The sequence below is a fragment of the Spermophilus citellus genome (genome assembly GCF_964194105.1).
Source record: "Spermophilus citellus genome assembly, chromosome: 14".
NCBI classification, from domain to species: domain Eukaryota; kingdom Metazoa; phylum Chordata; class Mammalia; order Rodentia; family Sciuridae; genus Spermophilus; species Spermophilus citellus.
The window spans coordinates 86,233,193-86,247,548 of record NC_138194.1 but is presented as its reverse complement, the minus strand read 5'-3'; the positions used below and the strand labels follow the sequence as shown (position 1 = coordinate 86,247,548).

At 39.9% G+C, this 14,356-nt stretch overlaps 1 protein-coding gene across 2 annotated transcripts in view; it reads left to right on the top strand.

Annotated features, from left to right (window-relative positions):
- Window positions 1-14,356, top strand: part of SNTB1 (syntrophin beta 1) — a 226,776-nt gene that overhangs the window by 199,944 nt on the left and 12,476 nt on the right. The gene's annotated exons all lie outside the window — the stretch shown is intronic.

The window sequence follows — 14,356 nt, the reverse complement described above, 5'->3', positions numbered from 1 at the left end:
TCCAGTAGGTTAGATGTATTTGATGCATTTTTTTTACTTAACATATTATCAAGGTACAATGGGTTTAATCAGAATGTAACCCCATGGTAAGTAGAGAAGCAACCATAAATGCTTCCTTCAGAATTCATCCTGACTCAGGTAGGCAACTGGTCTCAAACACTGCCACAGCAGTCCTTCTAAAGCTGAGCACCTGATGGATGTCGTCTCACAGTTTTTTCAGGCTACATGCACAGGCAGGCCCAGCAGCTCCGTGGGCTCAGGGACATTGCTGAAGAAAATGACAGGTGGAAACCCTGAAAAGTAAAGCCCCCATAAGGGTGTGCAAAATACGTAATGAGATCCTAGGAGCTTTGGGTATAACTGAAAGTATCTCTTACAGGCTCACGAGTGACAGGGATGCCAGGTCTGAACTTTGAGCAAATCCCATAAATAGCTGGGAACCGTAAACCTGCATCTGATGTGGAAATAGAAAAGGGAAACCTGTGATTATTTAGAATGGAAGATGCAGCATAAAAATCCAGTGTCTCCCACCACCAGAACCTAAAGGAGGTGGTGACACTTCTTTCCTCAGCTCACTGTCCCTCTCCCAAATCACCCAGCCTGACCACTGAATTGTGAATGAAACTCATTATATATGAGTACTAGCCCTCTGAGCAATGATAAAATTAGGCCCCTCGTTATTACTCTGAACTCCAGCTGGCAAGCTTGTGAAGCAGAAGATGTCCAAAATGTCCAGGTGGCACAGGCTATTCTATTCATTCTCACTTTCATCCCCGCAAGCCAGCAGGTAACTTGCTATCTATCTGCTCCTGAGCAGCAGCCTGGAAAGAGCTGAGACTTTGCATCCTGGTCTTTATCCCACCAGAACAGTGCTTAACCCCAGGCTAATCACTCTTCCTTCCTCTTTCAAGGCCCTGTCTGTTAAATGCACTCAGTGGTATGTCATTGTCTCAAAGCCCACGGGGAAATGTACTTGGGTAAAATAGGTTTTTAATAGACTTTGTGGCTTGGATATCAGCCATTGTGGTTCATTGGTCCTGGTCAGCTTCTCTCTGGATGCACTGCCTAGAAAAGGACTTCTGGAAATCATACAGTAGCAGAAAAAAAAAAGAGGGATCTCTCCCTTCCTGTGTAATAGTGTGGGTTGGTGGTGCCTCTTTTCAGCTCCAGGCTGGGCTTCTGAATGAGTTGCTGTGGAAGGCAGGGTTCCCCCAGCTGAAATTGAAGCTGCCTTTCTTTGCGATTAAAGCTGAGGCTGTTGATTTCTGGCAGAGGCACCACTGCCGAAGTGGCAGGAGGGCAAGTGAAGGAAAACGGGGTCCCTGTGTTTCAGAGTTACCCCAGCATTTTCGTTAGCTGTTTCCCTAACCACTTAAGTTCATCAAGTGACTCTCTCATTCACTTCCCAAAAGTTCCATACAGTCACACCAGGCACTGTGTTCTTTAGGATCATTTGGGCATGGACTCTGTCTAGTAGTATTATTTGTTTTTAGGCATTTATAAAGAAGTGTAGCATTGTCTTTTTAAGAATTTATTTAAAAATATTTTATTGAGGTTCAATTTATAAATAGCAATATGCACAAATGTTAAGTGTATGGCTTAATTGATTTTTATTTAAAAATATAGAGCTATGTCCTTTACATTTTTATTATAGGGTGTCTACTAATTAATCATCCTCAGTGACATTATCAAGACCATGTTAATGTCATTTGCAAAATGGATCAAGATGGTGATCAACCAGTGGCTCGCCTCTAGATAAAGGCCAATTGGATTCCATGAGGGTTTGCAAAACTTGCCCAGTTTCAGAATCCCCCAGGTTTTAAATTAAGATTCATATCAGCATGACCTTGACTTGAATGTTCTGGCTAAGCAGGCTACTAGGGTCAGGAGTCAGAAGTGTGTGTTTTCAGTAAGCATTAGGCAAATGCAGGGTTACCACATTTAGCCCTCCCAACCTTAAGTAAAGTTTTAGTTCTACTTCATGAAGAAGAAGCAAACTGTGGAACTAACATTAATTACCCAATGTTATATGTTAGCAAGAAATGGATCTCAAATTCTGATTCTACTTTCTGATTCTTGCCCACTATTTGATGCAGCCTTCCAGGAACATGTCCTAATTTCCTAGAGTTTTAGTGGCTCTAAGAATTTTTTTGAGTGTATGTTACAAATCTCCCTTCTTATGACAACTTAATCATGCAGTAGATGCCCAATTGTTCCATGTAACAAAAAAGTGATACCCCAGATCTCACAATAAAGTGAAGACAGAGGTGTAGACAGTGTTAGAGAACTAGAGTGTCTACCCATGGCTTCACAAGTGGTTCTCAAAGTGTGGTCCCTGGCCCAACAGCATGGGTACTAACTGGGAATTTGTTAGTCAAGCAGATTTTGGCTTCACTTCAGAACACTTGAAAAAAAAAAAGTCTCAAGGGGGCCTCTTGACCTCTCCAGATGTTTCTGATGTGGGCTACAGTTTGAGAATTACTGCTTTAGAAGCCTATCTTCTCTGACTCCCAATTTCCGGGGTTTTTGGTAGTGAGGGATCTTTGCCATGAAGAGGTGGCCCTTCAGAAGCATTCTTTTGCCTCAAGCTATGATGAACACTGATGAATTAGTCTGAAGGCTGTCCTGACTGCATATGCCTACCATCACCAGCATCTTGTCAACTGTCTTACTGTGAACTTGCAGGCATTTCCCATGGGGTTTTCACTCTTTGTTTCTTTTTTTCCTCCCACATTTTTTACTAGAGCATTATTGTTGCACATATTGATGAGATTTGTTATCACGTATTTGTACCTGCACGCAATATGACAATATAATTTGGCCAATATCACTCTCTTCTTTGGCTTTGTGTGAATGGCTGCACAGTGGTCCATCTCATCAGTGCTCCCTCTTGGGCCCAGGTTCTAGATGCTTACAACCTGGCTCCAAATCTCAGCTCTGGTTTTTACTAGCTCTGGAAATGGGCACATTTCACAATCTCTTTTTGCCTCATGTCACTTTATCTGTGATATGTGATCAACATCTGTGCCTACCAAATAGGACTGTAATAAGGATGATATTAAACAATGTAAAGTCCTTAGAATACTGCTTGACACATGCTAAGAGCTAAATAAAGGTAGCTATTATTATTATCGCTTTTACAAACCTTCTCATTGCATGTATAAGAACATGCTGTGTTTTTAAAACAACTTCATGGCAGTGAAAACTTGTAATCAACTAAAATCCACAAAAGATCATCCTAGCACTTTCTAAGAAATTCTTTAAAACCCACCCAATTAGCAAAACAATAAAATTAAAAATACACTATCCCTTTAAAAAATAATGGAAGACAATCACATTTACTGGCGAGAGAAAAAGTTATTTCACTGTATCAGATTAGACAGATCTGGGTTCACACTCCAGTTTTGTTCAATTGAGCCCCAGTTTACCCAGTATGACCATAAGCAAGTTTTCTCTCTGACCTCAGTTTCTTCATATGAACAATGGGACCATAATGCCTACTGCAGAATGATTGTGAAAATTAAAATAAGATATTTAGTCAAAACAAAGTACAGTTTGAATACCCCTTATCTGGTAACAGAAGTATTTCAGATTTGATATTATTTGGGGGTGGGGTGTACTGGGGATTGAACTCGGGACACTTGGCTACTGAGCCACATCCCCAGTCCTATTTTGTATTTTATTTAGAGACAGGATCTCACTGAATTGCTTAGCGCCTCACTAAATTGATAAGGGTTGGCTTTGAACTCATGATTCTCCTGTCTCAGCCTCTTGAGCTGCTGGGATTACAAGCATGCAGGATGTTTTTGGATTTCAGAATGTTTGCACATACACAATGGGATATTGCAGAGAGGGATCCTAATCTAAACACCTTATACACATAGCCCGAAGGTAATTTATGCAACACTTTTTATAATTATGTGCATGAAACAAAATTCAGTGGTGTAGACTTGTCATGTTGGTGCTCAGAAAGTTTTGAACTGCAGATTTTCATGTTAAGGATGCTCAACATGTACTCTAGACTGGAGCTGGAAAAACAGAAATTTATTTTTCAGTGGTTCTGGAGACTGCAAGTCCAGCATTAGGATTCCAACATGGTCAGTTTCTGGGGTCTCTCTTCTTGGCATGTGGTCGGCTACCCCCATTTAACTTGTCCTCACATGACCTCTTTTTTGTGCATGCCTGAAAAGAGTGCAAGCTTTCTGCTGTCTCTCTATATAGAACACAGATCTTCTGACATTGGGCCCCATTCCCCTCTTTTTTGAGATCATTTTTAATTGGTGCATTATAAATATGCATAATAGTGGACTTCTCTGTTTAGGCCCCATTCTTATGAATGCATTAATCTTAATTAGCTCCTTAGAGGCCCAACCTCCAAATAGAGTCACATTGAGAGTGAGGATTTCGATATATAAATTAAGGGGTAGGTGCACAGCTCATTGGTTCATTCATTGCTTGTTTTATAGAAGGACATATATCCAGCCTTCTCTGGCATAAAGCTTAGCACAAACCCAGACTGGGTGACTGTCAGCCCCATCCCTTCCCTTTAGCAATGCTGGGGAGCTTTGTTCAGAAGGTCAAAGTCTGTCTGTTCCCTCACACAAGAAAGGCTGGCTGGGACCATAGCCAGTAGGAAACAGGTTTCTTCTAAATTGAGTTACTTCCTCAGACAGTTCACAGTTGATTTATTTGTTTGGGGTTTTTTTGTTGTTGTTGTTAAGGCCCAGACATATCTAATTTATATTTTTCTGGAAGATGAAAATTTGATTGTGTTTCATAGCAGTGGTGCCGGGAATGCTCACGACATGTTCTTGGTGTCAAATGCCATGCAGAGAAGTTTACGAGCAGTCTTCTCTCCCACTGATCAACCTCCATGGTGCCTCTGTGCATTGATGGTGCAATTTATGGCAGCACACCCAGGAAGTTTGCAAACATGTTGTGATTTTAGCTATTCTCACCCTTCATCTTGTTATGAGTCCACGGGAAAATATATTTTGCTTAGCCAAGGTTTATTTGATATTGCTGAACATTTTTTAAAAAGGTATGCTTGCCCATATGAAGTAAAGTATTAGGTTTTTGTCATTATTGTCATAATTGGCAAGTCAGATGGGTCTACAGAGAGCGAAGATTAAGTTTGCAATAGTTCTGGAATTTTAGAGGAGATGTAAGTCAGTCCAGTGGCTGGCAAAAGTTTTAAAAACACAGAGCTTGTAAAATGAGTGATGCTGCTATAAGCCCAGATTACCAACCTTTGAGCCAAAGAAGAGGGTGTGGGGTAACCTTGAAAGAGGACCTGACCGATGCACGCTTCTTTACTTTTATGCCACCTAGCAGCCAGGGACACTGAGCATTTCTATTACATATGTTAGGTTATCTTTGGTACCTAAGGAAATAACCTATTTCTATATGCTAAGAGTAGTGGGCCCTCAGGCTACCCTTAGAAAATTTAGTCTTTCCACTGGGAGAGATTGCCAATTGTATTTGTCAAACATTAAATTTTAATCAGGGGACTGGGGTTGTGGCTCAGCAGTAGAGCGCTCGCCTAGCACATGCGAGGCACTGGGTTCCATCCTCAGCACCACATAAAAATAAACAAATAAAATAAAGTTTCCAATTACAACTAAAAAAAAGGGGAGGGAGAGAATTATAATCAGACTGTGGTTTTTGTGCTAAGCCTGAGAAGCATCCTCACTCTGGAAATGCGGGCATAATCCATGGACATTTCCCAGGGTGGCATGAAAGGATATATATGCCTAAGGATCTATACCCTGTCAAATCCTATCCGAGCCATCCCATTTGTACCCACATGCCTGGGGATTTCACTGTCTGATGGCTCCTGTCTCCATCCTACTAATGGTGAGATTCTCAGGGGTTGTGGGTGACAGAAAGCAGAGCGGAAAGATCCTAAAGACTTTGGAATCAGGAGTTGAATCCAAAGACTTGGCTAAAATATCATCTCAGAACACTAGTCTCTTCATCCATATGATGGGCAAGAGTGTCTTCTACTTCACACACTCATTGATAGGGCTGATTATCTATGTAAATGTTAAGCATATGAATTAGAAGAAATAAGTGATTGATAGATGTTAGCAATTGAAATTAGAGTGTGAATGACTGATAAGTTTTATCAGGGACCCCTAGTGTCTTAATGTTATTGAGATGGAAGGACTGAGGTTCAGAAGAGTGTCAGCTTGTAGGGACTGGGGAAGTTGGGAAGGAGATGGGGAGACTGGAACACCTTACCCCATCTACACAACTAGCTCTGGATTCCTCTTGCCCGTGGCCCCTGGATGGATTCCTTCCTGAGGTAGGAATGTTCAGTACAATTTAAGAAACTTAACAGGCTCCTGTTAGCGGCCAACATTGTGGAAGGGACCGATGGGAGGAAGTTTTTAAAAAGGAAAGAATGTGGAAAAAAAATAGAAAACCGAATGTTATAAGAACTGATTGCTCAGGTTACTCACCTGTGGCTTCATTTTCCCAGCCGAACAGAATTGGTTTTTAATTGCCGTTTCCATACGTGGAGAAATTCTCAAAGATCTTTTCCATGATATGTATTCCACACACACACACTGTGGCATATGTTGAACTAATTAAAGCGTAGATGAGACAAGAGAACATGCAAGAGATAATCAGAAGTTTCAAGAATATGTGTTTAAAAGTATAGCTCTAATAGTGATAAATTAAAAAAAAAAAGACAGATCTAACTTCAAAGGGAAAATTTCCCCAAGACGTTGAACTATTATGAGGTGAGAACATCCATTAGATGGCGAGTCCCATTTTCCTCTGGAGAGGAGCAACAGAGGGGTAAAGTCAGCTCATGGATGATGATAGGTCATTGTTCCACTTTTTCCTTTCAGTCTCCTTCTCCTCCTATATCAGATGAGCTGGAGTGTGGCCCCCTTTCCTGGTACGATGGAAAGAGTGGGGACTCTGTACATTTATGAAGCTGGGTCCAAATTCTGGACTCTGAGGGATCTTGGGGACTGGTTTACTACACAGCCATGGATTCTCCGTTTTAAGTGGAGATTATAATACCACTTTCAAAGAGTTACTGTAGAGCCCGAAGAGACACACCCATGCCAACTTTCCCATGGTGGGCAGTCACTTTCCTCCCTCTGTATTACGGCTGGTAGCTATGAAAGGTCATGAGACCATTGGTGAAAGTATGGAAGACAATCACTTGTCTCCACCTGATAAATACCACTGAAGAATCTAGAATGTTCTCAAATTGTTTTGGTGCTGCTGCTTCTTCTGTCTTTGTTTATAGTCAATATCCCTCAGGAATGTCAGCTTTCTGGAACATGGGACCTTGCATCATATTCAAAAGGAAGAAAGTTTAGAAGTTAGAAACGAGGCAATTGATCAGCTATTCCTGCTGGAGCGGGCAGGGGGTTCAGGGTCAGCCCCTTCCACCTGACAGTTGGGTATTTGTCAGTGACTCTTTGCCCTACATTTTTTCCCTAGAGCATCTATTGACGGCTGGCTCTATTGGAGTGGCCAGTAGGTGGGAGTATTGAGATCACCAGAACCATTTAAGGGATCTAACCAGTGGCGTTTCCTTCCTTCGCCTTCCCTTCCCTTTTCTTCCCTTCCCATCTCTTCCCTTCCCTTCTCCTCTCTTCTTTCTCTCTTTCTGTGTGTGGCCTGCATTGTGGCATCTGGTGGGAGATGCTAATTACAGCAATTAAGTAAAATGAGGATGTAATATTGCTTAGCAACCTAGTTACCTAATATGTAATTTTCCTAATTTGGCTGAATCTGTGTGCTGCAACTGTTGTTGCTTTAATTAAGGATATTAATAATAATGTTTTTGTATGGAACATTTTATGCAACATTCCCAAACACCTATCCAGAATTAAATGAGTGCATAAGCATCCCTTGTGAGACAGGTTTTTTTTTTTTTCTTGCATGTTTGTTTTTCTCAAAAGCAGTCAGGCTAGGAGCCATGTCTGAGGATTTGGAAACAACATGAAACCCAGTAGCCCAGTTGTTGGTAGAGAAACACTTGTCCTGATATCTGGCAGGAATGTTAGTTAGACAAAGATTTGACCTGGAAGTGGTCTTTTCACAGTCAGTCGGAGCCTCCTGGGATATACCACTTTGGGCATTTGAAATAATTTAAAGACATTTTATTCTTTCTTTGTATCTGATTTGAGGATCTATTTATAGACATCTCTTTGAATTGGATCCATGTTGCAGTGAACATGAAATCTTAATGATTTTTTTGTTGTTTTGAAAAAAATAGTCAACTTCTCACCCCCTACACCCTGAAAGATGACTCTAATTCAATAAATCAGAAAGTTACTATTAAAAACACCAGTTACTAAAGACGGACTTAAAGGAAGAAACAGGAAATGGATGTTAGGTTGTTCTCATGAAATAGTTCATCCTAGTTACCTTATAAGATTAATTTTGTCCATAGCTAAAGTAATCTGGAAATTATTATTTAGTGGACATGAACCCACATTCTTTGGACTAGCATTAGCCACTACTGTTCTGTATGGTTGAGGGGCTAAGGGTTGTGAGGGGAGACATTAGTCACAAATTTCTTATACAATCATCCTCTTTGTGTTCTAGCTCTTCATTCAGTCATTCATTTAGCAAATATTTACTGAGTGCCTTCTCTATGCCTGGAATGATTCTAGGTGCTAAGAATGTAGCAGGGAATAATCAAATAAAAATTCTTGCCCTGATGGAAGTTATGTTCTAAAGATAATGGTGGCTTCCCCTACACAGTCTGTGATAACTGCTCTTCCACGCAGTGTTCACTAGCATTTTTTTATAAAGACATTTAACTATATATCTGTACCTATATTTTGTAACCAGGAAATAAAGCATGTCCTTAGGGTTCTCCAGGAGTTTCAGGGATGACTTGGAAACTGGGTGTGAATGGCAGCTTGAAAGCCTGTCCCAGGGTGCCAGTACTTTTCCTGGCTGGGTAAAGAAGTTATCTTTTCTCGGGCAATACCAGCTTCTTGGTTGCTGTAGTTTAGTTCCTGCTACAGATAAGAGACAGATGGTCATATTTTTAAGGACACACAAATAGCTTAAAATGTAAAATAATTGAAAGATAAATAATAGCTATTTCAGAGTCCCCTAAGACAGATCAGGACAGATCTTTGGGAAAAGTCTTGGGAGGAATGTAATAGGCTGTTCCTGGCAGAATGGGAGAAACCTAGGCAGATTACAGCCCTACCTTTCAAATGTCCAAATGGTGACTTCTAAAAATCATAATGTTCACTGACATTTACTTGGCACTCAGTTCCCAAAATCTGCCTACAATATGTGTTTCTAAGTGTGGACTATGAATAAAAAGTCCATTAGGAAGCACTTTTGTTTGCTCCAAGTTACAAAACATTTTTAAATAGATCAATTGTGTGTGTGTGTGTGTGTGTGTGTGTGTGTGTGTGTGCTTGCATGCACGCACACATTTTCCTCTGCAAAATTGAATGCAATTTAAAAAAAAAACTTTGGAAGAAACATGCATTTATGCAGATATTCAACCAACATTTATTGAACATCAACCATGTATCAAGTAGAGTGATAGAGACCATGAAATCAGTAGGGATGACCTTGATGAATGAGGTCTAAAAGGTAGTAATCATAAAATCGTGTGGAAATGGATTAATGATAAGATCCAGAAGGGGTTTGTGTCTGAGGAGGAGATTATGTGGTGTATGCTTGGACATGAGCTCCAATAGATTACCTGTGGTCAATAGCTTTTGTGCACCCCAACACCTACTTACTAAGTGGGCACCTGACATGGGTTCCAGCCCTGCTACTTCTGCCTCATGTTACCTCCAAAGAAACAAATCATCTGCTCCAAGCATGGGTACCCCTGGATAGGTCAAATTCCAGAGAGGAAACCACAGGGGAGAACACTCACTAACATCCCTGGAGAGTCACTGGCCAGCCTGTGCTTACACTTCCACAGAAAATGTGGACATTTATGCTTAGCCCTTTCTCCTCTCCATTCCTAACACACAGCCTTCTCTTTTCTAGACAAAATATTTCCAAACTATTCTCTTTATGAAGTAGTTTTGGGTACTGTTTTGATCATTGTCTTCTCATATCATGATATTTGTATAATATTATATTCAATATTACTGGTTTCCTTTGTAATTCTACTTGCTTTCTGCATTTACAATCATTTATTCAGAGTAGGGGACCTCCCTACTCTGTAGGAACTTTATTATACTCCCAAAGGTATTCACGGAGCTAAAAGATTAAGAAGCACTGTCTTAAAGCATGGTGCCTGGAACCAAATGCTATATTTCAGGTGCTATCTGATGAATGCCAAGGAACACCAGGTAATCACCTGCTCAATCCCAGTAATCACACCAGAGCTGCTGGCAGCTCTGGGTTGAGTTAACCACCAATTAAATTTCTAGTGGTGGTTCTACATTATGTCTCCCTCACTATTATCTTGTTGGTGGTTAATTGCAATGCTTAGCTATCTTACATCCTAATTCTGTGGCTTTTCTTCTCAATTTTGGACCATCTACTAATTAAATGTTCATGTCCTCTACAACTTTATAAAAGTCATTAATAAAAATGTTTAGCAGGACAGGTCTGGAGATAGTTCTCTGCCTCCATCCCTAATTAAACTGAACCCTAAAAGCTATTGTCATTTAACAAAGTGAACTTTGTACCAACACTTATGATTTTAAGTGTAATATGGATATTGAAGGAAATTTTGTTGTCATGTCCTTTCTGAATATTCATTTCATCTATTACCTTTCTAGTAATCCTGTTTCTGAGTGAAATTGTTGAATATAAGCAAGCCTGCCATGAACTACTTTCTCTCCTTCTCCAAAGCCAGAAATGAATATTTTAAAAATCCATTGGAGAATCTTGGCTGGGAATAGGGTTACAGAATATATTTTATTCCAAGTTTTGAAAAGCAAGATAGAATTTCCACCTTTCCAGTCTTTTAACCTCTGACTTGTTCTCCCTGATTTCCGCAAGAATCCCCCTGAGTTTCACTTTTGGAGTGTTTGAGTCCTCCCAGAACATCTGGGTATAATCCTCCCAGGCAAGACGTGAATTCATTTGGAGTAGGTGGTGCTTCTTTTTTAGAAATGCTACTCCCTCTGGGCTTCCATTGCACCTTCCTTAGGTTCAAGTCAGAATCATTGTTAGGCTGAAGATACAGGGCAGCTTCTATCTGCTTGTCCTAAGGACATTTAAAAGACAGCTTATGTTGTCTTTGGTATTGTTAATTAACCTTTGCTCATTTAGACCTTCCGTTTCCCATCCAAATAACTACTTCTTTTGAATACTGGTTTGACTCCTTGTAAACTTTCTCTCTTTTAGGGTAGACATGGGCCTTTGGGGATCTTGGGGTTACTTAGAAGCCACATACTGGGTTCTGAAGATCTTAAGGCCCTTGTGGAGTATTGCTTTAGTTTATGTTGAGTCTGAGTTTTCCATCAGCCACCTGTGTGCAGATGCTCAGTAAGCACAATATTTGATAGGCATATTTCAATATTATATATCCAGAATTATTTTATTGGCTTGGAATTGGCAGAATACAAATGCAAATTTGCATAATTTCATTCATCAAAAGAGAAACATTTCTCAGAGCAACTATAAGTTTTATTAGGCCATCATTTTTCCTCTATCTTTTCCTAGTAGCTACTACTGCTATCATGGTGGCCCACATAGCACAAGAGGTAAGGGAAAGGATTTTCAGCTTACCTCATTTAGTGGCCTTGACTCTTCTTTGAAATGCCATGAATTGTAAAACAATAAGCTCTGTTAGTCCCATTAAGGTGGTATGGTGGTGAATGTCCATAACTCCATAACCCCAGCTTATTACTGTCAGCATTCAAAATCAATTAGTGGGAGAAGGTATAGAAAAAGAAAAAAGAAAGAAAACCTGTTATTTCAAATATATTTGTTATTTCAAATATATTTACTTTTAAAGTATTTAATTAAAAATACTTTTAAATTTTTAAAATTCTTTTTTAGATATTTATTAACATTGGGATTAACATTTTGATAGTCACAAAAGCCTGGAAAATAATTTACTCTAATTCAGTCCCCTGTACTGCCCCCCACTATTCCTCTGCCTCTACTGATCTTTCTGTGATTTACTTACAGTTCTATTTTTTTAAATTAGTGTCTTGTGGATATACTAGATATTGAGATTCACTGTGATATATTCATGATTGTACATTCAAAAGTTTGGTCAGATTTATTCCACTGTTTTTTGCCTTATGTATTCCTTCCTCCTCCTCCTCCTCAATCCCCTTTATCTACTCTAAGCTTTACTCCCCACCTTTTTCCCTTTTTATCTCTCATTCTTTCTCCCTCCACTTCCCTGATTTCAGATTAGTTTCCACATATCAGAGAAAAACATTTGACGTTTGACTTTTGGGACTGGCTGATTTCATTTAGCATGATAATCTCCAGTTCCATCCATTTACTGGCAAATGCCATAATTTCATTCTTCTTTATGGATGAGTAATACTCCATATTTTGATAAATGAGGTTGTCTTTCTGTTTTACTCAGATTTTTGCTACTGTGACTAAAAGACCTGACAAGAACAATTTTAGAGAAGGAAAGGTTTATTTGGGGCTCGTGGTTTCAGAGGTCTCAGTCCATAGACAGCTAGCTCAATTGCTCAGAGCTTAAGACCAGACAGAACATCATGGTGGAAGAATGTGATGGAGGGAAGCAGCTCACTTGATTAGAAGCAGAGAAAATATATACCCCAAAGGCACTCCACCCCCAGGGACCCATTCCCCCAGCCATACCGTACCCACCTTCAGTTACCACTCAGTGAATACCATCAGGAGATTAATTGATTGGATAAGGCTCTCATTGCCCAATTGTTTCTCCTCTAAACCTTATTGTATTCTTGCATTGTCTTACACATGAATCTAGGGGTTTTAGACATTTCATATCCAAACCATAACACCTTCATTGCACCAGAATTTCCCAAAAGGTTCAGATTCACCCTTTGGAGGAAGATCATCATAGAAAGCAGGTTGCCTCAATGAGTGGAGAATCATTTCTTCACTCACCCACCTTGGCTTATATCCTTTACTGGTCCTCTGCTGGAGACTGGCTTTGACTCAGTTCTGTAATTGAGAAATCAATTTCCTGAGAACTTGGGCTGCATCTGGAGTAAAGAGGATCCAGGAGTTTACAGGGGAGAAAGGATCTCTCCTAATTTCACTGTCTCTTCAGAGATTGGACCATGTCTGCTGTGCTCACACTGAGCCCTGAGTTTGCAAAGACTGTATATGGTGTGGGCTGCCATACCAAACACCATAGACTAGGTGGCTTAAACAACAGAAATTTGGTTCTTGCACCTCTGGAGGCTAGAAATTCAAGAGCAGGTGCTTCCAACGCTGGTTTCAAATGAGAGCTGTCTTCTTAACTTTCAGATGGCTGCCTTTTTTTCTGTGTCCTCACATGGTTTTTGTTTCCTAGCCACACAGGGAGAGAGATCTGTGTCTCTGAGGTCTCTTCCTTTTCATAAAAGAACACAGTCCAATTGGATTAAGACCCTACTCTTACAACCCCACAAATTTAATAACTTCCTTTTAGGAGTCTTATTTCCAAATGTAGTCATATTGGGGATTACGGTTTCAGTATATGAGTTTGAAGGGAACACTGTTCAGTCTATGACAGTGATCAACAAATATTTGTTTAAAATATCAGATGGTGAATGGCAAAATCTTTATTCATTGATGGAATGAATGAATAGTGATTTCCAGTGTTCTGTTGAAAGGAGAAGAGAAGGAATTTGAACAGAGCAGGAAGCTCCTCTATGGCCCCTCAGGACACCCTGAATCCAAAAGAATCACTACAGCTTGCAGGTGTCAGCATCTGTCCTAGATGTCTTTTACTGGAGGCCAGTTGTTTAGTGTAAGGGATTATTAGGCCACAGTGGAGGATCAGTTAATTTCATCCTGAGGAGGGCTGTTCAACAACCAGGGCTCAGGGGCTGGGTGTTAAGAGCTGGATGTATTCTGTTTAGGAGAACCCAGACATAAACAAATGCAGAGCAGCATAGCTGAGCCACTTAGTATTCCAGCACTGAAGTGCCACCAACACTAAACAAGCAACAAGCAAAACACTCAGGACATACTGAGTCAGAATTTATATGCTTTTCAGTGTAACAGAAGCCCTGATTCTAAAAACTGGAAGTTTGGGGTTCATTTCAGTTTCATAGCTTTTTTACAATCCACCTTTAAATTGTGTAGTATATTTTTTAAGAGGAAATTTTAACTAAAAAAAAGAAGAAATGAAAACACCTCTAAAATTGTTTTCTTATATATTTGTTTCTAAGCTTTTATTTTACATAGTTGAATTACATATTCAAGACTCTGCAATAAA